This window comes from Cervus canadensis, chromosome 19, assembly GCF_019320065.1.
Source record: "Cervus canadensis isolate Bull #8, Minnesota chromosome 19, ASM1932006v1, whole genome shotgun sequence".
In the NCBI taxonomy this organism is placed as follows: domain Eukaryota; kingdom Metazoa; phylum Chordata; class Mammalia; order Artiodactyla; family Cervidae; genus Cervus; species Cervus canadensis.
The window spans coordinates 13704342-13730809 of NC_057404.1; positions in this window are offsets into that span (position 1 = coordinate 13704342).

Consider the following 26468-nt stretch of genomic DNA (forward strand, 5'->3'; position numbering starts at 1 on the left):
CGATGAACATTGGGGTGCACGTGTCTCTTTCAGATCTGGTTTCCTCAGTGTGTATGCCCAGAAGTGGGATTGCTGGGTCATATGGCAGTTCTATTTCCAGTTTTTTAAGAAATCTCCACACTGTTTTCCATAGCGGCTGTACTAGTTTGCATTCCCACCAACAGTGTAAGAGGGTTCCCTTTTCTCCACACCCTCTCCAGCATTTATTGCTTGTAGACTTTTGGATAGCAGCCATCCTGACTGGCGAGTAATGGTACCTCATTGTGGTTTTGATTTGCATTTCTCTATAATGAGATGGATGAAACTGGAGCCCCTTATACAGAGTGAAGTAAGCCAGAAAGATAAAGAACATTACAGCATACTAACACATATATGGAATTTAGAAAGATGGTAACGATAACCCTATATGCAAAACAGAAAAAGAGACACAGAAATACAGAACAGACTTTTGAACTCTGTGGGAGAATGTGAGGGTGGGATATTTCAAAAGAACAGCATGTATACTATCTATGGTGAAACAGATCACCAGCCCAGGTGGGATGCATGAGACAAGTGCTCGGGCCTGGTGCACTGGGAAGACCCAGAGGAATCGGGTGGAGAGGGAGGTGGGAGCGGGGATCGGGATGGGGAATACGTGTAAATCTATGGCTGATTCATATCAATGTATGACAAAACCCACTGAAATGTTGTGAAGTAATTAGCCTCCAACTAATAAAAAAAAAAAAAAAAAAATCAGTGAACTGTAGTTGGTAACTTAGACCCCTGCTTCCCAAAGGTTATTTGTGTGTTTGTGCTCAGTCATGTCAGACTCTGCCACCCCATGGACTGTAGCCCACCAGGTTCCTCTGTCCATGGAATTTTCCAGGCAAGAATACTGGAGTGGGTTGCCATTTCCTTCTCCAGGGGTCTTCCTGACCCAGAGACTGAACTTGCATCTCTTGCATCTCCTGAATTGGCAGGTGAATTCTTTACCACTGTGCTACATGGGAAGTTTATTTGTTATATTATATATAATATATACATGTGTATATATATATATATATATATAAACTATATATATACATGTATATAAACTGGTCATTTTATTATTATTCTGATTTAATAAATCCCAGGTGGGATCTAATACTCTGCATATTTAATAAATCCCTAAGTGAAGTCTATCCTTTCCGTTTGCAGTCTACACCTTGAGTATCAATAACCTCAGTTCAGTTCAGTCGCTCAGTCGTGTCCGACTCTTTGCGACCCCATGAATCGCAGCCAGGCCTCCCTATCCATCACCAACTTCCGGAGTCTACCCAAACCCATGCCGATCCAGTCGGTGATGCCATCCAGCAATCTCATCCTCTGTCGTCCCCTTCTCCTCCTGCCCCCAATCCCTCCTAGCATCAGGCATCAGGGTCTTTTCCAACGAGTCAACTCTTTGCATGAGGTGGCCAAAGTATTGGAGTTTCAGCTTCAGCTTCATCATCAATCCTTCCAATGAACACCCTGGACTGATCTCCTTTAGGATGGACTGGTTGGATCTCCTTGCAGTCCAAGGGACTCTCAAGAGTCTTTTCGAACACCATATTTCAAAAGCATCAACTGTTCGACACAGCTTTCTTCACAGTCCAACTCTCACATCCATACATGACCACTGGAAAATCCATAGCTTTGACCAGACGGACCTTTGTTGGCAAAATAATGTCTCTGCTTTTTAATATGCTGTCTAGGTTGGTCATAACTTTCCTTCCAAGGAGTAGGGGTCTTTTAATTTCATGACTGCAGTTACCATCTGCAGGGATTTTGGAGCCCCCAAAAATAAAGTCTGACATGATTTCCACTTATTAAAAGGGAATGAGCCAGTGAAAGATAAATAAAGGTATATTAAAGAAAGTTACACCAGCAAAATATTTTACAATAAAACAACTGTCAGAGATACTTCACAATGTTGAAAATATCAAGGATTATCATGTGGGTAGCCAATCCAAATTTAGAAACAACTGAAACAGTCTACTAAGTCATTGGAAGGATGGTCACTTGATGTTAAAAGTTGTATGTTAAAAAGGCGAGCACTGCTCAAACAATTCTTGATATACATTTTTAAAGAAATAGAAACACTTTAATGTTTTAAATAACAGTGCATCAAATACATATTAGTTATATGATTTTATTTCTTTTTAGAACAGATATTAACATATATTTTGAATTTTTATGTTTTATGGAATAACTATAATCTTTCACATGAATTAACTCAATCATTTTCCATGCTTTTAGCTTTTGTAGTCTTTTTTATAGTCCCACACAACTGTGCAAAGCAACTGCTTATGGAATTACTCTGAAAATAATCCTTAGCATCAAACTTCATGTTTCCACTTCCATAAATATTATGATGTATATTTTAATTAATTATGACAACATCACATATTTAGATATATAGCTTTATTTTCAACTTCAAATAATGCAATGAATATATTTCTAAATTGATGATTTTGTTTATTTTTATTCCAGCTCACTTATTTTTTATATTCATTGATATTCCTGGGATGCTAATTCTAAGAGTTTATACAGTTTTCTAGTATAATTTGTATAGATTAAGTAATGTTCACAGATGTTTAGTTTCCACAGTATCACATAGTTATTAAAAATTATTAGATAGTTGCTTACAAATCCATTAGAACATTTAAATAATAAGCTAAAGAGAATTTGAAATAGTGTGAAAACTTATTCAAATAGAAATCTCAGTTGTTAAAAAAAATGAACATATGTTTAAAGCATATTGCACTTATTTGTGTGCATTTGTTGACCTAAATTGTTTTAAGAGAAGATGGAACATTTTGTAAAAAAAAATATGGTTGGAAATACTTGTATGGTACTTCAGAGAGAAAATAAAATGTAACCCAAGAATTCAAATAACCAAATATGCATTGTCATAAGACAAAATATGGCGCTAATATTCCAGATGATTTTAGCTTCCATGTTGGTAACCACCAGTCATTATTTCATAGCAAAAATATATATATATATTACTTTCTATTTTAGATAAATTTTCTAGTCTTTCTTTCCATTGGTAGGTGTACTGTCTGAAAAAATATGTAAAAGGTGTTGAGATATAATTCACATACCATAAAACTCATCATTTAAATTTTACCATAAAATGTATTTTTTCAGAATTGCAACCATCACACCAGTAAATTTTAGTACATGTTCATTACTCCATACATAGATATATATCCTCTAGCAGTCACTGGCCATTTACCACCAATTCCCCAAACCATAGCAATTATTAATCTACTTTGTATCTCTATGGATTTTCCTCTTCTGGTTATTGAAAGTTCATGTAAAATGTGAAAGGAATTAGAGAGTATGTGGTGCTTTGTGAGTGGTTTATTTCACTTAGAATGATGGTACAAATGTTCATCAATGTTGTAGCCCCTATCATTCCAGCTTATTGATGAAGAATATCCCATTTTATAGATATACCACATATTGTTCATCATTTCATCAGTTGATAAATATTTAGGTGGTTTCCTTCTTGGAGCTATTATGAATAGGTCATAAAGATTCATGTAGAAGTCTTTGTATGAATTTATGTTTACTCTTGGGTATATACCTAGGATGAAATAGCTGGGACATATGGTAACTATATTTTTAAACTCTGGGGAAAATGCCAGACTTTTTTCCAAGAGAGATCCACCATTTTATGTGCAGCAGTATATGAGGATTCCAATTTCTCCATATCCTTACAAACATTTGTAGATAATTTCTTTCAATTAAAAAAAAATAGCCATCCTAGTGTGTATAAACAGTACCTCATTGTGTTTATGATTTATATCACTTTATTGATTAAGAAAGTTGAACATCTTTTAATATGCTTACTGATCATTTGTATCTTTTGTAGAAATGTTTATTCAGATGCTTTGTTCAATTTTTATTTAGATATTTATATTTTTATTCTGACTTTTTTTTCTAGATTTGTAAATATTTTGTTCCATTTTCTGTGGTGGCATTAAACATTTTTTTAAATCAATTAAGATATATTATAGCAGCATAGACCTTCTGAGAACCTGCTTCAGAGGGAAATCTACTTGTAGGGCACAGCTCCCCATCTTTCTTTTTTTCCACTTTTCCTCAAGTTATATTCAACATTTTTTTAAAAAATTTACTGGTGTGTAATTTATTTACAATGTTGTGTTAGTTTCAGGTGTACAACAAAGTGAATCAGTTATACATATATTCAATACTTTTATCCACTCTATATGGGAAAAGAATCTAAGATTCTTTTCCCATATAGGCCATTACAGAATATTGAGTAGAGGTCCCTGTGCTATACAGTAGGGTCCTTATTGGTTACCTGCTCTATGAACCTGGGTCTCGGGCATTGCAGACAGATTGTTTACTGTCTGAGCCAGCAGGGAAGCCCATTTTATATACAGTAGTATGTATAGGTCAATCTCAACCTCCCAATTTATCCTCCTGTCCCTTATCTCCTGGTAACCGTAAGTTTGTTTTCTACACCTATGACTCCATTTCTATTTTGTAAATAAGTTCATTTGCAGTCTTTTCTTTTTTTTTTTAGATTCAGTATATGTAATTTGTCTTCCTCTGTCTGACTTACTTAACTCAGTGTGGCAATCTCTAGGCCCATCCATGTCGCTGCAAATGACATCAGTTTGTTCTCCTTTATGGCTGAGAAATGTTCCCTTCTAGGAGAAGGGAATAGCAACCCACTCCAGGATTCTTGCCTGGAGAATCCCGTGGACAGAGGAGCCTGGTGGGCTATACAGTCCATGGGTCGCAAAGAGTTGGAGACAACCAAGCGACTAACACACGTGCACACACACTATTCTGTTTCTTAGTGCTTGCACGCTCAGGGGCCCAGTCATGTCTGACTCTTTGAAACCCTGTGAACTGTAGCCTGCCAGGCACCTCTATCCATGGGACTTTTCAGCCAAGTACAGTAGAGCAGGTTGCCATTTCCTCCTCTAGGAGATTTTCCTAACCCAGAGAATGAACCCATGTCTTCTGCATCTCCTGCATTGGCAGATGAATTATTTACCACTGTGCCACCTGAGAAGGCCCTCATTACTCAGTAATGGAAGTAATTTCATTACTTCCCAGGTGGCACAGTGGTAAAAAATCTGCCTACCAAGCAAGAGACATGAGTTTGATCCCCGGGTTGTAAAGATCCCCTAACAAAGGAAATGGCAACCCACTCCAGTAGTCTTGCCTGGAGACTCCCATGGACAGAGAAGCCTGATGAGATACAGTTCAGGGGGGTCAGGTCACAAAAGAGTCAGACATGACTTCGTGACTAAACAACAACAACAATATTCCATTATGTCACATAACACATCTTTATACATTTCTCTATTGATGGACATTTAAGTTGCTTACATTCCCTGGCTATTGTAAATAGTGCTGCAATGAACGTGGGTACGCATATATCTTTTCAAATTATTGTTTTCTCCAGATATACGCCCAGAAGTGGGACTACTAAATTGTATGGCAGTTCTATTTTTAGTTTTCAAAGGAATCTCCATATTTTTCTCAATAGGCTATGAAATTTACATTCTCACCAACTGTGTAGGAGGATTCCCTTTTTTTCTCACCCTCTCACCTTCTCCAGCATAAATAGTTGCTTGCCAGGAGGAGGGGTAGTTAGGGGGGTATGAGGAAATAGGTGGGAAGATTAAGAGGTACAAACTACTAGTTACAGAATAAGTGAGTCACACGGATTAAATGTACAACATAGGGAGTATAGTTCAATTATACTATAATGTCTTTGTATGATGATAGATAGTAACTAGACTTACAATAGTAATCATTTTGCAATGTATAGAAATATCAAATCACTATGTTTTGTACCTGGAACTAATGTGTTCACAGTCAATTATACTTCAATTAAAACTTCATAGACAGTGGGAGGAAATGTATCAAAACGCTAGTGATGGTTATCTCTGGTGGGTGGGAATTAAGAGTGGTTGATATTTTTTTATTTTATGCTTTTATGTATTTCTTGTTATCTGCAATGAACATGTATGGCTCATAAAATTAGGAAAGAACAAATGTCATTAAAAATGGAGGGAAAAACACTTGTGCAAAAGTCATTGTCAGAAAAAACAGTAGCAATCCTAGCTAGCAAATTCTAGAATAAATCATTATTAGAAGTAGGAAATGCTCTATTGGGGTTTTCCTAAGTTTGCTGCTAGAAAGCTATCTTATTTCCTACTTCTTACCTATATTCCTCCTGTGTTGTTATTTTTAACATTCTTAATTTGTGCCACTTGGCCATTGTTTTGGTCTTTGTTCTGCAATTACTCCTTATATGATTGAAAATACATATAGAGATAACTGGCTTCTCCCCCCAACAATCCTTCTTACTCCCCTCTATTCCACCCCATCCTAATTTCCTACAATAAAAATCTTCCCATTTTCTTATATTGAAAGACATATGACAATGTCTTGAATATAAACAGTGATGGATTTAAATCATCACCTACTTTAAAATAGACTATTTTCTGTTTATTTTTTAATGTTACATATATTCTATTTCAGAAACTTTATGAACAATCAAAGCCAGAAAGTTTCAGGGTCATAGTATTAAAAACACAAACAGATAAACAAACTAAATACACAGCTGTAGAACCTAACACTTTAAGAAGAAAACACATCCCCAACACGAAATTTCACTCAGTTTCATTCTGTGGTTGAGTTTCTACGCTATTTAGTAAATAAACATTTGCTCCAGTAACCAATATTAAAGTATTGAAACCAATTAATGTATACCATATGTGAAATAAGCATACTTATTTTATTATCAGCCTACTCATTAAAGATGATGTAAGACAAAATGTAAAATCCACAAAGTGGAACTACACTTTCAAAAGCATAAGCTTCTATTAATTGTGACAGCTTGCCCTTCCTTAATACCTACCACTGCCTAAAATCAACATATTAAGGTCATAAAATGAAATTTTAAAAGGTAAGCTCCATTAGTCAAAAATGTCTATTGAGCCAAATATTCCCTGGAGAGCAGAGGTTTTGAAAATTTTGAAAGTATATTAATTCACTCAAGCTGTGGGCAATAAATGACAACTGCATAGAAATATATTGGCCTGAATATGCTAGCATCTGCTCCAGAAATGCCTAATTTGCCATCAGAAAATAATTGAGTTTTTTGTATCTCAGGTTAATTATGTATTTTTTTGTAATGTGAAATTAGCAATTTTTAGAAATATGAAGAATAATTATAATTACTCCTATTTTATGTTTACAGAAGTTAAAGAATTTATCCAGAGGAAAAAAATTAATAAAAATTCTAATATGATTGCTGAATCTTAGCAAATTATATAGCTAAATGAAATGAAAAAAAAACTATTGCTTATGGATTTGGCGGTATATGGATTTTTCCTGTAAAAGTGTATATAGGCCATTATACACAAATGGGTCTTGAAATTTGGGGGAATCTATGGACTTCCCAAAAGATGCAAAAGGAAGCTATCTGGATAGGATTTAAGTGAGGCTATCAGATTTATTAACTGAACTACAGAACTTCTCAGGCTATTCTTTGGCTTTAACACACCAAGTTACACAGAGGGATGGCATAGTTAAATAACACTTCCAAATTTCTTATTGAACCGAGCAGCTAAGATGTATGTATGTATGTTGGTATAGTGCCCAAGTGGCTCAGTGGTAAAGAATCTGCCTGCCAATGCAGGAGACTCAGGAGATGTGGGTTTGATCCCTGAGTTGGGTAGATCCCCTGGAGAAAGGCATGGCAGTCCACTCCAGTATTCTTGCCTAGAGAATCCCATGGACAGAAAAGTCAGTTGGACTACCATCCATAGGATCTCAAAGAGATGGACATGACTGGAGCAACTTAGCACACACATAGTGCCCAGTATAAGTTGATATACTAACTTATCTAATGTTTAACTTATCTAGTTAACTTATTAACTTATCTAATGTTTAACCATGTATTAATATAAAGTTTTTCTTACCCAAATTTCACAGGGAAGAAAACTGAGTCTTAGAGAGGTGCAGTAACTCTACATTTCACAGCAAAGAAAGTAAATGCTGAGTTTGAACTCAGCTAGTCTGCTGCCAGAGTCCTTGCTTTCAGTCACCATCTTCATAGGAATAATATTGGGCATACATTTCACTTTTTGTAAAGACAGTTACTCTCAAATTTTTTAGTATCCCTTCAAAAAAATTAGTTTATTCCTTTGAAAGATTGACAGAAAATGTTAAATATATAAACTCTGGATTATGGGAATACTTTGTAGACACAAGATCCTTTTAACTGGTTCAAATTATCTGATGAATCTTTTTTTGTTGTTTTTTTATGATTATTTTATAGCGCCGATATTTTTCTTTTGTAAAAATGGGTTTGCATGGTTTCAGAAGAATATCTAGGTCTGAGGTGGAGACGTCTGAAGTTATGAGACATTAGGAAGAACTTAAGAAATGAAAATAATGTATTGTCTTTCCAGTTACCAGAATTGTAGAAGGTAAGGGAAATAGGGAGACACTTACCTCTCTATTTGAAAAGGTAACCTCACATATCCCTGGGTAATTTTGCTTCCCTGGAAATCACTGGTCTCTACCTACTTCCATATTACTAATCTGAAATTATACATTGTAATTATAAGGTAGACACTACAGGCTATATATCTAGCACCCAAATTATTATTCTTCCACAGACTTAGAGTGAATGTGAGGCATCATATTATTATATAATCTTGCACCCATAATTTAATGGTTCACATATAGTAAATGAGACATATGTTTTGATTTTTTAGTAATAACTCTTGTAAACTATACTATAAGTTTGTTTAGTTTTGAACTATAATTGACCTACAGGATCCTCAGTCCATGGGATTTTCCAGGCAAGAATACTGGAGTGGGTTGCCATTTCCTTCTCCAGTAATTGACCTACAGCACTATGTTAATTCTTGGTGCACAACAGAGTGATTCAATTTTTCTACAAATTTCAAAATGATTATCATCATAAGTCTATTTACTATCTGTCATCACACGAAATTATTACAATACTATTTCACATCCTCATGACTTATTTTGTAACTGGGAGTTTGTATTTCTTATTCCCCTTCAATTATTTTACTCATCCTCCCCACCTCCCTTCTGGCAGCTGTTTGTTCTCTCCCTATGACTCTGTTTCTGTTTTGTTATTTTTGCTCATTTTTGTTTTTAGAATTCCACATGTAAGTAAAATCATACAGTATTTATCTTTCTCTCTCTGACTTATTTCACTTTGAATAATCCCCTCTAGGTCCATCCATGTTATCCCAAGTAGCAAGATCTCATTATTTTTATGACTAAGTGATTTTCCAATGTGTGTGTGCATATGCGTGTGTACCATATCTTTTTTATCCATTCATTTAACAATGAGAAGTGGATTTCTTTAGTGTTACATTTGGATTCCTTTTCTTTTATCTTTTGTATATGCATTGTATGTTTTGGTTTGTGGTTATAATTAGGTTCATTAATATTGACCTATATATAGGTCAATAATACACACACATATGCATTCACCATGTATATATATTAAATATTACATATATATATGTGTGCCTTAGTTTCTTGTAAGCTGATAGTCACTTAAGTTTGAATATATTCTAAAATCATTGCATTTTTATTTCCCATCTCTCACCGAGGTTTATATTTTTGACATCATGATTTGCATCATTTTTTTGTGTGTACATCCTAACTACTTGCTCTGGTTATGGTTGATTTTATTATTTTTGTCTTTTAACCTTTATATTAGCCTTTCAAGTGACTGATTCACTGCCTTTGCTGTATATTTGCTCTTGTTAGTGAGATTTTTGTCCCTCTATATATTTTCTGATTTATGGTATTTTCTGCTTAAAGAAGAACATTTGACATTTCTTACAAGGCTTATTTTGTGGTGAAGTGGTGATAAATCCCTTTAGTTTTGCTTGTTTGGGAAATTCTTTATCTCTCATCAATTATGAATGATAACCTTGTCAGGTAGAGTATTCTTGATTATAAGACTTTTTAAACATTCATTATTTTAAATATATCATTCCACTCCTTTCTGGCCTGCAAAGTTTCTGCTGAAAAATGAGCAGGTAGCCTTAGTTTGCACTGTATTGGAGTCACCTTGGTCAGACAACTGAGTCTGGAGTGGCCACATACCAGGGTTGCCCAGGTGTGCCATGCTGGGACTGCATTGGAAGGATGGAAGAGGAGATGGAGCAGGCATGCCCTGGAGGCCCGGAAACACTGCTGCAGGGCTCGAGTTCCCTGGGTTTGCCTTGCCCATGCTGTTGAGGTCGAGAGGGAAGGGGAAATGGTGCTTCTTCACCTTTTGGTCCCTAGAGAGAATTACAGCAGTTCTTCACCCACTTGGCAGAGACTCTAGGGTTAGTAAATGGACTTCCTTTATATAAATACAAATACACACACACACACACACACACACACACTATAGTCTAGATTTAAGCTGCTGTTTTTCTGCTGTGGCCCTGGGTGAACATGTCTGCAGATCATCCCCACAATGATATCCCTTTCTGTATGGGTGAGGTTTCCATCCCTACGGTTTCTCCATCTCTTCTACCAATCTCTGTCATTATCCCATCACTTGCTGTACAGATTCTGTTTAGTCATCCTTTAGTTCTTCCCTAGGAGGAACTGTTCTATCTATTGAAGTATATCTGACATGTCTGTGCAAGAAGGTAAGTTCAGGGTCTTTCCACAGAGCCATGCTGAACCCCTCTCCCAAAGTAACTAGGTTTTTGAATTTTTGTAGTGAAATGTTTAACTTCCTTTCTCATTTCCTCTTCTATATATTGTGTAGCTCTTTTCTTTGTAGTTACCATGGAGATTATATTTAACATCCTAAAGTAATGACACTCTAATTTGATCTTAAACCAGCTTAACTTCAATAATATAAAAAACTCTGCTTTTCTACAGATCTGTCCTCATTCTTTCTTTTGATTATTGATGTCACAAAATTACATCTTTATATGTTATGTGTTCCAAAACCTAAGCAAATAATCACTTTTAAATGCATCAGTCTCTTAAATTATATAGGAAACAAAATGTGAACTTACAAACCAAAGTTACATAAAACTAGCTTTTAGACTAATAGCAGTTTGCTTTAATGTTTTAGTTGCTTAAATCATGTAAAAAATAAAATTATGGTTATAGTAATACAAACTAAGGTGGTTAATTTGTGAACTTCATTTGACTAGAAAGAGACGTCCAGTGTCTGTGTGGATGTTTCTGAAAGAGATTTTGATTCGGTAGCCTGACTTAAGAGATCAATGTTTACCAGTATGGGTGAGTAGAAGCCAATCTGTGGGGGGCAAAAAGCTGAATTTTTCTTCTGGAGTTGGGGCATCCATCTTCTGCCCTTGCACCTTGGACCTCCTTGTTCTCATGCCTTTGGACTCTGACTGACTTATACAACTGGATTTTCTGGTTTTCCAGCTTGCAGATGGCAGATTGTGGGAATTCTTGGCTTTTATAATCCTTCAAGTCAACGCCTATAATAAATCTCATGTATATACATATATATGTATATGTATTTGGGAAGTGAGGACAGAAACAGTTTGAGATATGACCACTTCTACAGGCTGAAGCTGAGCAGTAGGTCAGTCATATAAAAAAAAGCATTAACTATCTGCTTCGTGTTGTTTTCCAAGCTGAGATGCAGACCTGCTCTTCTCATTATCTAACTTTTCAACTTACCTGTGATTTCTACCAGTTAGAAATATTTCTTTTCTTTTTTTTTTCTTTTTTTTTATTATTTTTTTTTTCCAGTGGGTTTTGTCATACATTGATATGAATCAGCCATGGATTTACATATATTCCCAATCCCGATCCCCCCTCCCACCTCCCTCTCCACCCGATTCCTCTGGGTCTTCCCTGTGCACCAGGCCGGAGCACTTGTCTCATGCATCCCACCTGGGCTGGTGATCTGTTTCACCATAGATAGTATACATGCTGTTCTTTTGGAATATCCCACCCTCACATTCTCCCACAAAGTTCAAAAGTCTGTTCTGTATTTCTGTGTCTCTTTTTCTGTTTTGCATATAGGGTTATCGTTATCACCTTTCCAAATTCCATATATATGTGTTAGTATGCTGTAATGTTCTTTATCTTTCTGGCTTACTTCACTCTGTATAATGGGCTCCAGCTTCATCCATCTCATTAGGACTGGTTCAAATGAATTCTTTTTAATGGCTGAGTAATATTCCATGGTGTATATGTACCACAGCTTCCTTATCCATTCATATGACCCAGCAATCCCACTTCTGGGCATGCACACTGAGGAAACCAGATCTGAAAGAGACACGTGCACCCCAATGTTCATCGCAGCACTGTTTATAATAGCCAGGACATGGAAGCAACCTAGATGCCCATCAGCAGATGAATGGATTTCTTTTCTTTTTTATCCTTAAGGTATTTCACTTTAGATTGTGAATTCTAGTACTTAAGAGTTGGATTATGAATTTGGAGAAAGGACTTAAGACAACTATGGAAGAGGTGGTTACACATTTTGAAAGATTATTTTATACTCTGGAGATGAAATATGCTCTCTTAGTCATGCCAAGTATCAAATAATGATGATGTGTACAATTAAATTTTTCTCATTTTTATATTGTTCCTATAATACCCAAAGGTCAATAACTATATAGAAAGGGGTTTCCAGTAATAATAATAATAATAATAATATTTTTTTAATTTATTTATTTTTTAATTGAAGAATAATTTATTTACAGAATTTTGTTATTTCCTGTCAAACCTCAGCATGAATAATAATATATTTTTTATGCTATGGAAATTCTAAGGTCTTCCCAAAGTCCTCAGTTCAGTTCAGTCACTCAGTCGTGTCCAACTCTAGGCCACCCCATGAACTGCAGCACGCCAGGCCTCCCTGTCCTTCACCAGCTCCCAGAGTCCACCCAAACTCATGTCCATCGAGTCGGTGATGCCATCCAAGCATCTCATCCTCTGTCATCCCTTTCTCCTCCTGCACTCAATCTTTTCCAGCATCTGGGTCTTTTCCAATGACTCAACTCTTCGCATGAGGTTGCCAAAGTATTGGAGTTTCAGGTTCAACATCAGTCCTTCCAATGAACACTCAGGACTGATCTCCTTTAGGATGGACGGGTTGGATCTCCTTGCAGTCCAAGGGACTCTCAAGAGTCTTCTCCAATACCACAGTTCAAAAGCAACAGTTCTTCTTTCCTCAGCTTTCTTTATAGTCCAACTCTCACATCCATACATAAGCACTGGAAAAACCATGGGCTTGACTAGATGGACCTTTGTTGGCAAAGTAATTTCTCTGCTTTTTAATATGCTGTCTAGGTTGGTCATAACTTTCCTTCCAAGGAGTAAGTGTCTTTTAATTTCATGGCTGCAATCACCATCTGCAGCGATTTTGGAGCCCAGAAAAATAAAGTCTAACACTGTTTCCACTGTTTCCCCATCTATTTGCCATGAAGAGATGGGACCGGATGCCATGATCTTAGTTTTCTGAATGTTGAGCTTTAAGCCAACTTTTTTACTCTCCTCTTTCACTTTCATCAAGAGGGTCATTAGTTCTTCTTCACTTTCTGCCATTTGGGTGGTGTCATCTGCATATCTGAGGTTATTGATATTTCTCCTGTAAATCTTGATTACAGCTTATGCTTCCTCCAGCCCAGTGTTTCTCATAATTTACTCTGCATATAGTTAAATAAGCAGGGTGACAATATACAGCCTTGACGTACTCCTTTTCCTATTTGGAACCTGTCTGTTGTTCCATGTCCAGTTCTAACTGTTGCATCCTGACCTGCATATAGGTTTCTCAAGAGGCAGCTCAGGTGGTCTGGTATTCCCATCTCTTTCAGAATTTTCCAGTTTATTGTGATCCACACAGTCAAAGGCTTTGGCACAGTCAATAAAGCAGAAATAGAAGTTTTCCTGGAACTCTATTGCTTTTTCGATGATCCAGCAGATGTTGGCAATTTGACCTCTGGTTACCCTGTCTTTTCTAAAATAAGGTTGAACATCTGGAAGTTCACAGTTCATGTATTGCTGAAGCCTGACTTGGAGAATTTTAAGCATTACTTTACTATTGTATGAGATGAGCGCAATTGTGCGGTAGTTTGAGCATTCTTTGGCATTGCCTTTCTTTGGGATTGGGATGATAACTGACCTTTTCCTGTCCTGTGGCCACTGCTGAGTTTTCCCAATTTGCTGGCATATTGAATGCAGCAACTTCATAGCATCGTCTTTCGGGATTTGAAATAGCTCAACTGGAATTCCATCACCTCCAATAGCTTTGTTTGTAATGATGCTTTCTAAGGCCCACTTGACTTCACATTCCAGGATGTCTGGCTCTAGGTGAGTGATCACACCATTGTGATTATCTGTGTTGTGAAGAACTTTCTGTAAAGTTTTTCTGTGTATTCTTGCCACCTCTTCTTAATATCTTCTGTTTCTGTTAGGTGCATTCCATTTCTGTCCTTTATGGAGCCCATCTTTGCATGAAATCTTCCCTTGGTATCTCTAATTTTCTTGAAGAGATCTCTAGCCTTTCCCATTCTATTGTTTCTTCTATTTCTTTGCATTGATCGCTGAGGAAGGCTTTCTTATCTCTCTTTGCTATTCTTTGGAACTCTGCATTCAAATGGGAATACCTTTCTCCTTTGCTTCTCTTCTTTTCACAGCTATTTGTAAGGCCTCCTCAGGCAGCCATTTTGCTGTTTTGCATTTCTTTTCCATGGGGATGTTCTTGATTCCTGTCTCCTGTACAATGTCACGAATCTCTGTCCATAGTTCATCAGGCAATCTATCAGATCTAGTCCCTTAAATCTATTTCTCACTTCCACTGTATAGTCATAAGAGATTTGATTTAGGTCATACCTGAATGGTCTAGTGGTTTTCTCCACTTACTTCAGTTTCAGAAACTGCTCGTGTGCTGTCGCAGCCGCCCTCAGAAGTCCTAAAAATTTTTAGTTATAAAAGAATAGTTCAAGAGATGTATTGTGAGTTATTGGAGAAGGAAATGGCAACCCACCCCAGTTTTCTTGCTGGGGAAATCCTATAGAGAGAGGAGCCTGGCAGGATACAGTACATAGGGTCACAAGAGTGGGACACAAATTACCAACCAAACCACCATATGTGCTGAATTATAGCTGCCACCTGGTACCTGTAAAGGAAGAGTTACTGCACAAGCTTCCTTCACACAAGCTACAGCTGATGAGAATCTTCATAAGATTTTGCAATGACTACAGTCTTCCCTTGGTATCCAAAGGGGATTGGTTCTAAGACCCCACATTGATACCAAAATTCACAGGTGCTCAAGTCCATTATATAAAATGGCATAGTATTTGCATATAACCTATGTACATCTTCCTGTATTGTATACTTTAAAGCATCTTGAGGTTACTTAGGATACCCAATACAATATAAATGTTATAAAAATAGTTGCAGGCACATGGCGAATTCAAATTTTGCTTTTTTGGAACTTTCTGGAATTTTTATCCCCTGGATATTTTTTGATCCACAGTTGGTTAAATCCATGGATGTGGATTCTACATACAAAGGACAAATTGTTATCTATATGAGTTTGTAATCATGCACAAATTGACATAAAACAATAAAATAGCAAAACTTCAAAATGTAATATTAAATCATTAATTTTATGAATTGTTCTCATTTTTTACCATAATAGATACTAAAAAATTGTTATGATTAAAAAATTAATATGAATATATTAGTAAGACAGAGTAATTCTTGCATTTTTGATGCCCTTATCATTTGTTCAACTTACCTGACTGTTGTTGCTCACTCAGTCATGTCTGACTATTTGCAATCCCGTGAACTGCAGCACGCCAGGTTTCCCTGTCCTTCACCATCTCCCAGAGCTTGCTCAAACTCATGTCCTTTGAGTCAGTGATGCCATCCAACCATCTCATCCTCTGTTGCCCACTTCTCCTCCTGCCTTCAATCTTTCCCAGCATCAGAGTGTTTTCTAATGAGTTGGCTTTTCACATCATGTGGCCAAAGTATTGGGGCTTCCGCTTCAGCATCAGTCCTTCCAATGAATATTCAGGATTCATTTATTTTAGGATTAAGGGTGGTGTCATCTGTATATCTGAGGTTATTGATATTTCTCCCAGCAATCTTGATTCCAGTTTCATCCAGCCCAGCATTTCACATGATGTAATTTACATATTAGTTAAATAAACAGTGTGACAATATACAGCCTTGATGTATTCCTTTCCCAATGTGGAAACAATTCATTGTCCCATGTCCCGTTCTAACTGTTGCTTCTTGACCTGCATACAGGTCTCTCAGGAGGCAGGTAAGGTGTTCTGGTATTCTCATCTCTTTAAGAATTTTCCACAGTTTGTTTTGATCCACATAGTCAAAGGCTTTAGCATAGTCAATGAAGCAGAAGTAGATGCTTTTCTAGAAACTTCTTCTTTTTTCTGTGATCCTACGGATGTTGGCAATTTGATCTCTGGTTCCTCTGCTTTTTCTAAATCCAGCTTGAACATCTGGAAGTTCACAGTCCATGTACTTTTGAAGCCTGGCTGGGAGAATTTTGAGCATTACATTTTTAGTGTGTGAAATGAGTGCAATTGTGCAGTAGTTTGAACATTCTATCACATTGCCTTTCTTTGGGATTGGAATGAAAACTGACATTTTCCAGTCCTATGACCCCTGCCAAGTCATCCAAATTTGCTGGCATATTGAGTGTAGCACTTTCACAGCAGCGTCTCTTAGAATTTGAAAAAGCTCAGCTGAAATTCCATCATCTCCACTAGCTTTGTTCATAGTGATGCTTCCTACGGCCCACTTGACTTCACACTCCAGGATGTCTGGCTCTAGGTGAATGATCACACCATCGTGGTTATCTGGGTTATTACGATCTCTTTTGTATAGTTCTGTGTATTCTTACCATCTCCTCTTAATATCTTCTGCTTCTGTTAGATTCAACTTATCTGATGAATCTTCTTAAACTTACTAGTAGGACAAATCAATCTGGTTATTCTAGCAACACTGTACTCAGAAAATAGGAACATGTGCACCTACAGATCTTTTGCATTCTCAATATTGAAACTAATAAATGGATTTCTTTGGAAAATATGACTATATTTTATCTTCTTGTTAAAAGAGTTCAAAACACTTCCAAATTCAGGAAACTTTTAAAAAATGTGATCTGTACCATACAGCTTGTACTTTGTTCTTAAATCAGAGTATTCCAAATAAATTTTCTGATATTCTGCCAATGTTGTGTTTTGGTAAAACTTAGCTCTCAATCTTACAACATCTTCCTGAGAGAAAATGAGTAGTTACTGATAACATTAGGCAGTATATAATCTTAGCACTGAGTTGAGCTAAGAGAAGTGTATTTGTGTGAGCTGAATTGCCAGGTATCGGAGTAGTCAATTAAAGTCACAAATCCAAAATGAAGTTAAGTCTTTAACACTTACTACAGTGGTATAAGCCAGAGGATGAAACTGGAAAAATGATCAACTCTCTCTGTTCCATTTTCCCCCATACAGCAGGGCACTGCTGGGGATCAGGTGGGTCAGTACAGACAGGGGGCATCATCTCACTGTTGAGCAAATCCAAAGAAAACTGTGCTAGGTGTTTTATGGACCTGGGTTTGGAGAGAAGGTAGGAGACAAAGGATCAGGAGTGGCAAGGTACTAGGTACTGAGTTAAAATGGTAAAAACTCTTCAATGAAGCTTCCTTTCTGTGTCTCTAAGGAAGCATCAGCAGAAGCACCTGAAGAATATCTCTGGCCAAGGCCTTAGATCAAGAGACCTAGGAATGAAGGGCCTTAGAATGGGAGCCCAAATATTGGAAAGAGTGTGACAGGCTAATCTGTGTCCTTGAACACAACTCCTCTCAGAGACTGTAGTGCCTGGGCTGTGCACCATATCTGGTGTGGGGAGGGCAGATTTTCCACATGAGACTTTCCAGGGGACACCTCTGTCAGGCCTATAGTCAAGCCTGAAAAATCAGATAGGTTCTTAATCAGGAGCTGGATTCAGCAAAGACTGGCCTGTAAATCCATTCTATGAAGATGTAAATCATCCTAAATAGGATCCAGCACAGCTCTTGGCACTTAAGAGTTATAGAGTGGGTATTTCTTGCCAAAGTTAGCATTTTTTTTAATTTTAATAAAATCTTTAAAAATATTTTCTTATGTATGGCTTAAAGAATTAACATACACACACACACACACACACACACACACATATATGTATATATATATAAAAGAATCACTTTGCTGCCCACCTGAAACTATCACAGCATTGTTAATGAGCTATATTCTAGTATAAAATAAAATGTTAAAAAAAGAACTAATAAAAGCAGTCACATTTACACACCATGGATGGACCTAGAGACTGTCATAATGAAGTAAGACAGAGAAGGAGAAATATCTTATGACATTCCTTATATGTAGAATCTAAAAAGAAATGATACAAATGAATTTATTTACAAAACAGAAAGAGGCACACCGACTTAAAGTAGGAGCTTTTGGTTACCTGGGGGAAGGATGCGGGGAAGGGATAATTAGGGAGTTTGGCATGGACATGTACAAACTGCTATTTTTAGAATGGACAACTAACAAAGGCCTACTGTATAGCACATGGATCTCCCTTCGGTGGTATATGTATATGGCAGCCTGGTTGGGAGCAGAGTTTGGGAAAGAATGGATACATGTGTATGTATGGCTGAGACTCCAATACTTTGGCCAACTGATGTGAAGAGCTGACTCATTTGGAAAGACCCTCATGCTGGGAAAGATTGAGGGCAGAAGGGGAAGGGGACGACAGAGGATGAGATAGTTTGATGGCATCACCGACTCAATGGACATGAGTTTGGATAAACTCCAGGAGCTGGTGATGGACAGGGAGGCTTGGCGTGCTGCGATTCAAGAGTTGGACACGACTGAGCGACTGAACTGAACTGAACTGAACTGATAGGTATGGCTGAGTCTCTTCAGCTGTTCACCTGAAACTATCCCAGCATTGTTAATCAACTGCACCCAAATACAAAATAAAAGGTTTAAAAAAAAAAAAGTAGTTACTCAAGGTAGGGGGTGAGATAAAGTAGGGTACATGGGGAGAGGAGTAAGAATAAACTTTCTCCATATATATTTTGATATATTGTTTTGCTAACTCTGCCATATGAATGTTGTTATGTATTCAAAACAAAAAAATTAAAACAAATGTAAAAAGAACAGCAATAAAAGCAATGTTATTTGCAACTGATGGACATGGATGAATGAAGCCTAGAAACATTAGTACCAACTAAGAGCTAACAAATACTCACTGGGTATTACCTGGGCACCAATCACAGTTTGAAACATTGTACATGGATTAATTCATTCTACCAAATCACTCTGAATTAAGTGTTATGGTTGCAAAGAATCAGACATGACTGAGTGACTAACACTACTACACTACTACTACTTAGTCTTTATTATAAAATTGGCAATAAAGAGACACAGAGAGGTTGTCATTTGCTCATATTTCACAAGCAGTAAATAGGAGATCCAGATTTTTGATCTACAGCTCCTGTTTCTAAAGTAATTTTTTCTGTATAAAGTAAGATTTTGTTAGTAAATAAAAATATATGTCATACTAAGTTTATAATGTCATGTCAATTAACATAGGTGCAATACAACTTTTTATAATCCATAATTGTGAAATTTTGATTTGATTTAAAAAGCTTCTTATGTAGTCATTTAAAAGCTCTCAGAATGTTTCTATGTAAAATTCTAACATTAAAATTTGCACCATGTAATTTTTTCTTTGTCCCTTTTTTCTCTATCATACTTAAATAAGAGTGAACTTTAAGATCTACCTTCTGGTTAAACAAAGCCAAATGCCAACTCTGAAGCAAGGACACTGCCAGAAATGCTTTAAAGTCTTTTTCATTCAAATATTTTAAAGCTTCCATTAAAATATAAAGAAAAGAAATCTCCTTAAAGTTATTCTCTTGCATGAACAACTTAAAGAGAAGAAATACTGACTGGTCAGAGAGATGTCAGAATGTGCCTCTCAGAGTACATTAAACAAAACAAAACAAAAACCCACACAACATATTCTCTAAGTTCAGAATAAGTTCAGATAAATGAATGCCTGTCACTGAAAGAGCTTCCTAGTGTCAAGCCTGGATGTTTGGGGGACTGTTCAGGGGGATCAAGCTGCGCTACACATTGGGAACCCTGCCAAATGAATGACATTTCCTGAGAACACGAGCTGAATTTTAAGAAGTTGCCTTGTCTTTCCTAAACAGTTGGGTTAAAGGGTATTTAAAAAAGAAAGAGACACAGTCAACCTGCTGGGAATACTAGGGAGAAAAGCCAACAAATCTTTAAATTTACTGAGTCGAAAATAAGCTGTATGGCAAGACGTAATAAATTACAAAGTTTGATATGTTTTGGCTTTGGGGCTTACTTTTTCATTTGAAAAAAAATCTAAATATTTTCTATCTTTTAAGAATTTATATTTTAGAAAATCATAAGAGTAAATATTTTATATGGTAAAAGGAGATGACTGTATTTGGTCTTTGCTAACCAAGTGTTAGTCACTCAGTCTTATCCTATTCTTTTTGACCCCTTGGACTGTAGCCTACCAGGCTCCTCTGTCCATGGGATTTCCCTGGAAAGAATACTGGAGTGGATTGCCATTTCCTTCTCCAGAGGATCTGCCTAACCAAAGGATCAAACCTGGGTCTCCTGCGTTGCAGGTAGGTGCAAAAGGAGTTGTTGGATTTGGTTTTATTCTGACCAAAAATATATAGAAATGCCATGGAGACAAATATAATTTTAATTCTAAAAAATAATATCAGGAGAAATTCAAGTGACAGCAATGCATTAGCACCATGATATCAGAATTGATAGTTTGTATTTCACAATGGTGAAGGCAGAAGAAATTATCTTAAGCATAATCAAGGCAGAATCCCAACTGAACTCCTTGCATAAAACTGAGAACCTCTAAGAAATTGATTTATTGAGTGCCAGAGGGTAGAATAGAGAAAGGCATTAGAAGTGCTAAAGATTTAAAAATTACCTAGATCTGGAGAAAAATAGAAGTCTTCATATGGAGGATACATGCTCAGTCTAAAGCAAGATATTAAAAAAAAATAAAATTCATATTATCAAAGACAGAAATAATCACATATTATCAAAGACACAGAGATCGTAGTAACTAGAGATAACAAAATTATTTACAAAACATACTAATTACATTATCAGCAGTATTCTCACTAAAAACTGGAAGAAAATATTTGTTGAACTAGAATTCTATACCCAGATCAGTTATCATACACGAATGAGGGTAAGACAGAGATATGTTAAAGAGTGGGTATCACTCATGTGTTCCCACCAAATGAATTACAAAAATATCAATATATAAAGTTAGGAGGCAAGGTTGAGATGTATGTAGCAAGTTTAGCAAAAAAAAAAAAAAGTAAATTTTTGGTAAATATAAGTAATCATTCACTGAATAAAAATAAAGTCTTATTTAAAGTTGAAAACAAAATGGATTTCAAACTCCAGATAGCATAGCTGAAAGGGAGAAAATTGTGTTGAAGCCTTCTAAAATTCCTGTGAATTTTTTCAAAGGGTGATAAGAGATATTGATTTCATCAGGACTTTGTGAAATTGAATACACTTGTTAAATTAAAATGTAGTTATTAAACAAGTATTGTAGAGATGTGCATCTTTCAAAAAGTGGTTAACAAATAGTTGATCAATAAAAGTCAAGGAAGAAAAGGGATAACATTAATATATAATAAATAAAATTTTTGAAATAGGATATTGGGAATGTGATAACAAAATAAATAAAAACAAAAATCAGCTGAAACCCAATAAAAATAATCTAGAAATATCAAAATATGTAAAACTTTTTGGAGAAAAATAGGACGTTTTCTTGAAATAATTACAAGTGGACCTAAATACATGGAAAGCTATATGTTTTCAAGGCTATCATTATTATGATGATGTAAATCCCATAGTAACTGGAATAATTTGACAAAGTGACAAAATAGTCTTGAAATTTATTGAGTATGAGATATGGTCTTATGGACAATATGGAGATATGGACCATATAAGTATGGTCAGAAATAGCTAGAGTGATTTCCAAATAGGAGAAACAAGGATGCAATTAGGGAATGGACTCTCAACTTTTTTTTTTTTAATATGTGCACAGATGATAGCAAAAGTTTTCTCAAATTGAATGATAGTTTAATCTTTAAACTAGATGATATTAAACAAACTCTGTGTTTTTCTCTATTAAATATTTAATAATTTAAAATAAAAATTTGTTGATTGTCTTTTTCATAGTTTTTAATCTTTTAAAAATAACTACAGTGGCTATACATTAGGAAAAGTAAAAAGATACTTATCAAATCTCCCAAATTCTACTTATTCAACTGTGGTTGTTTACCATTATTTAAATTCAGTAACCTTATTTGATAAGAGGAGTAAAATGAGTTATTTCATTTGAGTAGACAACTGGTAAACATATAGCAAAGCTAATTTAAAGGTTTCAAAAGCATTATATTCTTGACAATAGTTTTTGTTTTCTTCCCTCTTAGAGAATCTTAAAGAGAAAGCAATATGTTACCAAACCAGAAATTAAAGACATATTCCATGTGCATAAATTAAACATACTTTGTAGGATTAGTATCAAAATATTGGATATTTCACTGAAAATATTAAAGAGAAAAGTGTGTATATTAACCAGGTTTCCTTCAACTCTCTGGGTGAGTCACACACAAACAAGTACAGGATGTGGCCTTTTGACTCCAAGCTGAAATGCTAATTTATGATTGTGCAGTAGTAGTGTTCAGAATATTTGGCAATTCTCATTTGGAATTGTCCTCAGAGTGCTGGAATACTCTCTTGATTATATGTTCAGTTCCGTTCAGTTAAGTTGCTCAGTAGTGTCCAACTCTTTGCGACCCCATGGACTGTAGCATGCCAGACCTCCCTGTCCATCATCAACTCCTGGAGTTTACCGAAACTCATGTCCATTGAGTCGGTGATGCCATCCAACTATCTCATCCTCTGTCATCCCCTTCTCCTCCTGCTTTCAATTTTTCCCAGCATCAGGTTCTTTTCAAACGAGTCAGCTCTTCACATCAGGTGGCCAAAATATTGGAGTTTCAGTTTCAGCATCAGTCCTTCCAATGAACACCCAAGACTGATCTCCTTTAGGATGGACGGGTTGGATCCCCTTGCAGTCCAAGGGACTCTCAAGAGTCTTCTCCAACACCACAGTTCAAAGGCATCAATTCTTCAGTGCTCAGCTTTCTTTATGGTCCAACTCTCACATCCATACATGACTACTGGAAAAACCATAGCCTTGACTAGATGGACCTTTGTTGGAAAAGTAATGACTCTGCTTTTTAATATGCTGTCTAGGTTGGTCATAACTTTCCTTCCAAGAAGTAAGTAAGTCTTTTAATTTCATGGCTGCAGTCACCATCTGCAGTGATTTTGTATGTAGTGATAGCAAAACTTGTTAGAGTTATTCTTCAAATATCTATAATTTAAACATGTTATAACCCAGACCTTCTTTTGAGAATGTGTTTAGAGTTTCAGCAAACAAGCAAAATATATTTTGATATATAATTGATAAAATAGTAAAAACAATGCTCTCCTTAATGGGTTTGGAACTAGATGAACTTTTAAAAAGAAATAGAGCATCATTTGGGACTGTAATCATTTTATTGTTGTGCACATAATTTTAAGATCACCAAAGTTTTTGACTGGTGGTATAAGTATGCAATTGATATAATGACTAAGTAGTTCAAAAAACTGAATAAAAATAGTCTTAGAAGTGTAAAATTCATTTGTTCTTGAAATAACCTAATATTTGTTGAGAGGTTACTATTTGCAAGACACTTACTTTTTATTCCTAAACAAGGTAAGAATTTACTGTCAACTTTAATTCTCTCAGCTTTCAAAGAAACAAACAGTAACATCTGTTGAGCATTTAGAAAATACAAAATACAAAACTTTCCATTAACAAACATATAAAAAGTTATATAAAGTTACTTATATATGCAAACGCATGCAGAAATGAAATGACTTTTTAAATCCTTGAAGTAATTTTCACTACTAAGCCTTTGAATTTAGAATCAACTTTTAATGGGCATCCAACTCAACATAATAATTCTCATTTTGAAAATAACTTGTCAATTATTTTGTCATTCCTGTGGCACACTGTGTTTATGTCAAATAAATCATGTTAAAGAATTATGTATATGAGCAATCATTTTATCATTCATAAGTTGTCACTTTGGAACTACATTATTGAAGCATTAACTATAATTTGGTTTTGCAGTTTAAGCAAAGGCCATTTTAAGAATGTATGTGCTGACTGTTAGGGATTTGGAACACATCTTGCCATAGGGTCAGAACTAAGCAAGAGACAAAGTCTTTGATTTCAAACATGGGTATCTACTGCCCCCATTGTGGGGTGCCTTTCCCATCATATTCTAGATATAGAGCATGCTGTATGGCACAGATGGAGGACAATCTCTAAATTGATTATATCATTAATGAAAAAGAGAACAGTGTATATATACATACACAAAATTCTTTATGTCTCCTTCAGAACTTTCTTAACCATCAACTCTTGTTTCTCTATTGTTGCTTTTGTGTATCTATTTAATATATATTTCCTCCTTAGTTAGCAGTCCTATAATCCAACTTTTTATGAAGTGTGGACTCCCATTCCTTCCAGAAAATACATTTAAAACCCATTATATAGGCAAACGTAAAACTGGTGGTGATAAAAAAGGATAGTAAGTTACTTAAAATAATTGAACTCTCTGATGCCCAAACTTTATCACCACTATCCTCTCCCACTTCACCTCTTCTCATTTTGGGTTAGGAATCATGCAATTTGCTTCTTTATCTCACAAACTTGCCTGTTAAGCAGTAGTGATAGCAATTTTCTATTTTATAAACTTCTGGAAACAGAATCCCTAGTAGTGGAGGAGATGAAAAACTTAGAGGAAAGCTGATGGGATTGGTAGCAGCAGATGGGAAGAACAGGAGTCTTGAATTGATTCATGTGGGACAATGGATGCATGTTTGATTATTTTAAATAGTTGTATATAAAAAAAGAATACTATGTTAGGTGTTCATCTATGCTAAATAATTTTTAGGAGATCAGTTAAAGCTTAGAATAAACTTGTAACGTCACAGTAACTAGTTTCCTAGATCTTTACAAGTTTTTCAAATTACTCTCTTTGATTCAAAATGGGGAGGAAACAGTCCTCAACATATTTCACAAATAATTATTGCATTTTATTCTCCCAGATTACTGATGTAGCACCCAGTGATACCTAACTCATTAAAAGTGTCTGGAAAAAATGACTTTGTCTAAAAATCATGTTGTAATTGATTTTCCAACACCATTCCTTTAATGCATCACTTTAAGGCTCTTGCTTAAGTCAAATCTTACTTGAGGTACACAGAATACATTTATAAATAAGTTACCCTCTACTTCTCACAAGGAGGTAGACTTCTAGCTCCATCTAGCAGCCCAGAAACATTCTCATTGCAGGGTTACAACCTGTCGGTCTTACTGTTAATCAACTTCATGACTTTACCAGACATGTATTATTTTGTTTGTGGAATTCGCCAGGCAAGAATACTGGAGTGGTTGGCCATTCCCTTCTCCAGGTGATCTTCCTGACCCAGAGATCAAACCCAGGTCTCCTGCACTGCAGGCAGACTCTTTACCGTCTGAGCCACAAATAATTTTTATAGATTTATCACTTCTAGGCATCTCCATCTTGTGCATTTTGCTGTCTTTCTTTTTAAATTAGAATTTCCAGCTGAAGACAGAAACAAATGTTTTTGACATAGTGGCTAACGTTGTGTACGATTAGAGAAAAAAAAAAGATCTAGTTCCCATCTACACAGATCATATGCCAAGAACTATACCCATGAACTATTAAAATGTAAGGAAATTCTGTTAGTGCGTCTGAGTGCATGCTGCTGCTGCTGCTGCTAAGTCGCTTCAGTCGTGTCCGACTCTGTGCGACCCCAGAGACGGCAGCCCACCAGGCTCCGCCGTCCCTGGGATTCTCCAGGCAAGAACACTGGAGTGGGCTGCCATTTCCTTCTCCAATGCATGAAAGTGAAAAGTGAAAGTGAAGTCATTCAGTCGTGTCCGACTCTTCGCGACCCCATGGACTGCAGCCCACCAGGCTTCTCTGCCCATGGGATTTTTCAGGCAAGAGTACTGGAGTGGGTTGCCATTGCCTTCTCAGGCATATGTGTATAGCTTCATATAAAAATAAGAATCCACATGAAAAGGAGTAGCATCAGAGAGGAAAGAGATAAAAGGTGTTAGCTCTTTCATTTGTTCATATATATATGGAGAAGGAAATGGCAACCAACTCCAGGGTTCTTGCTTGGAGAATTCCATGGACAGGGCAGCCTGGTGGGCTA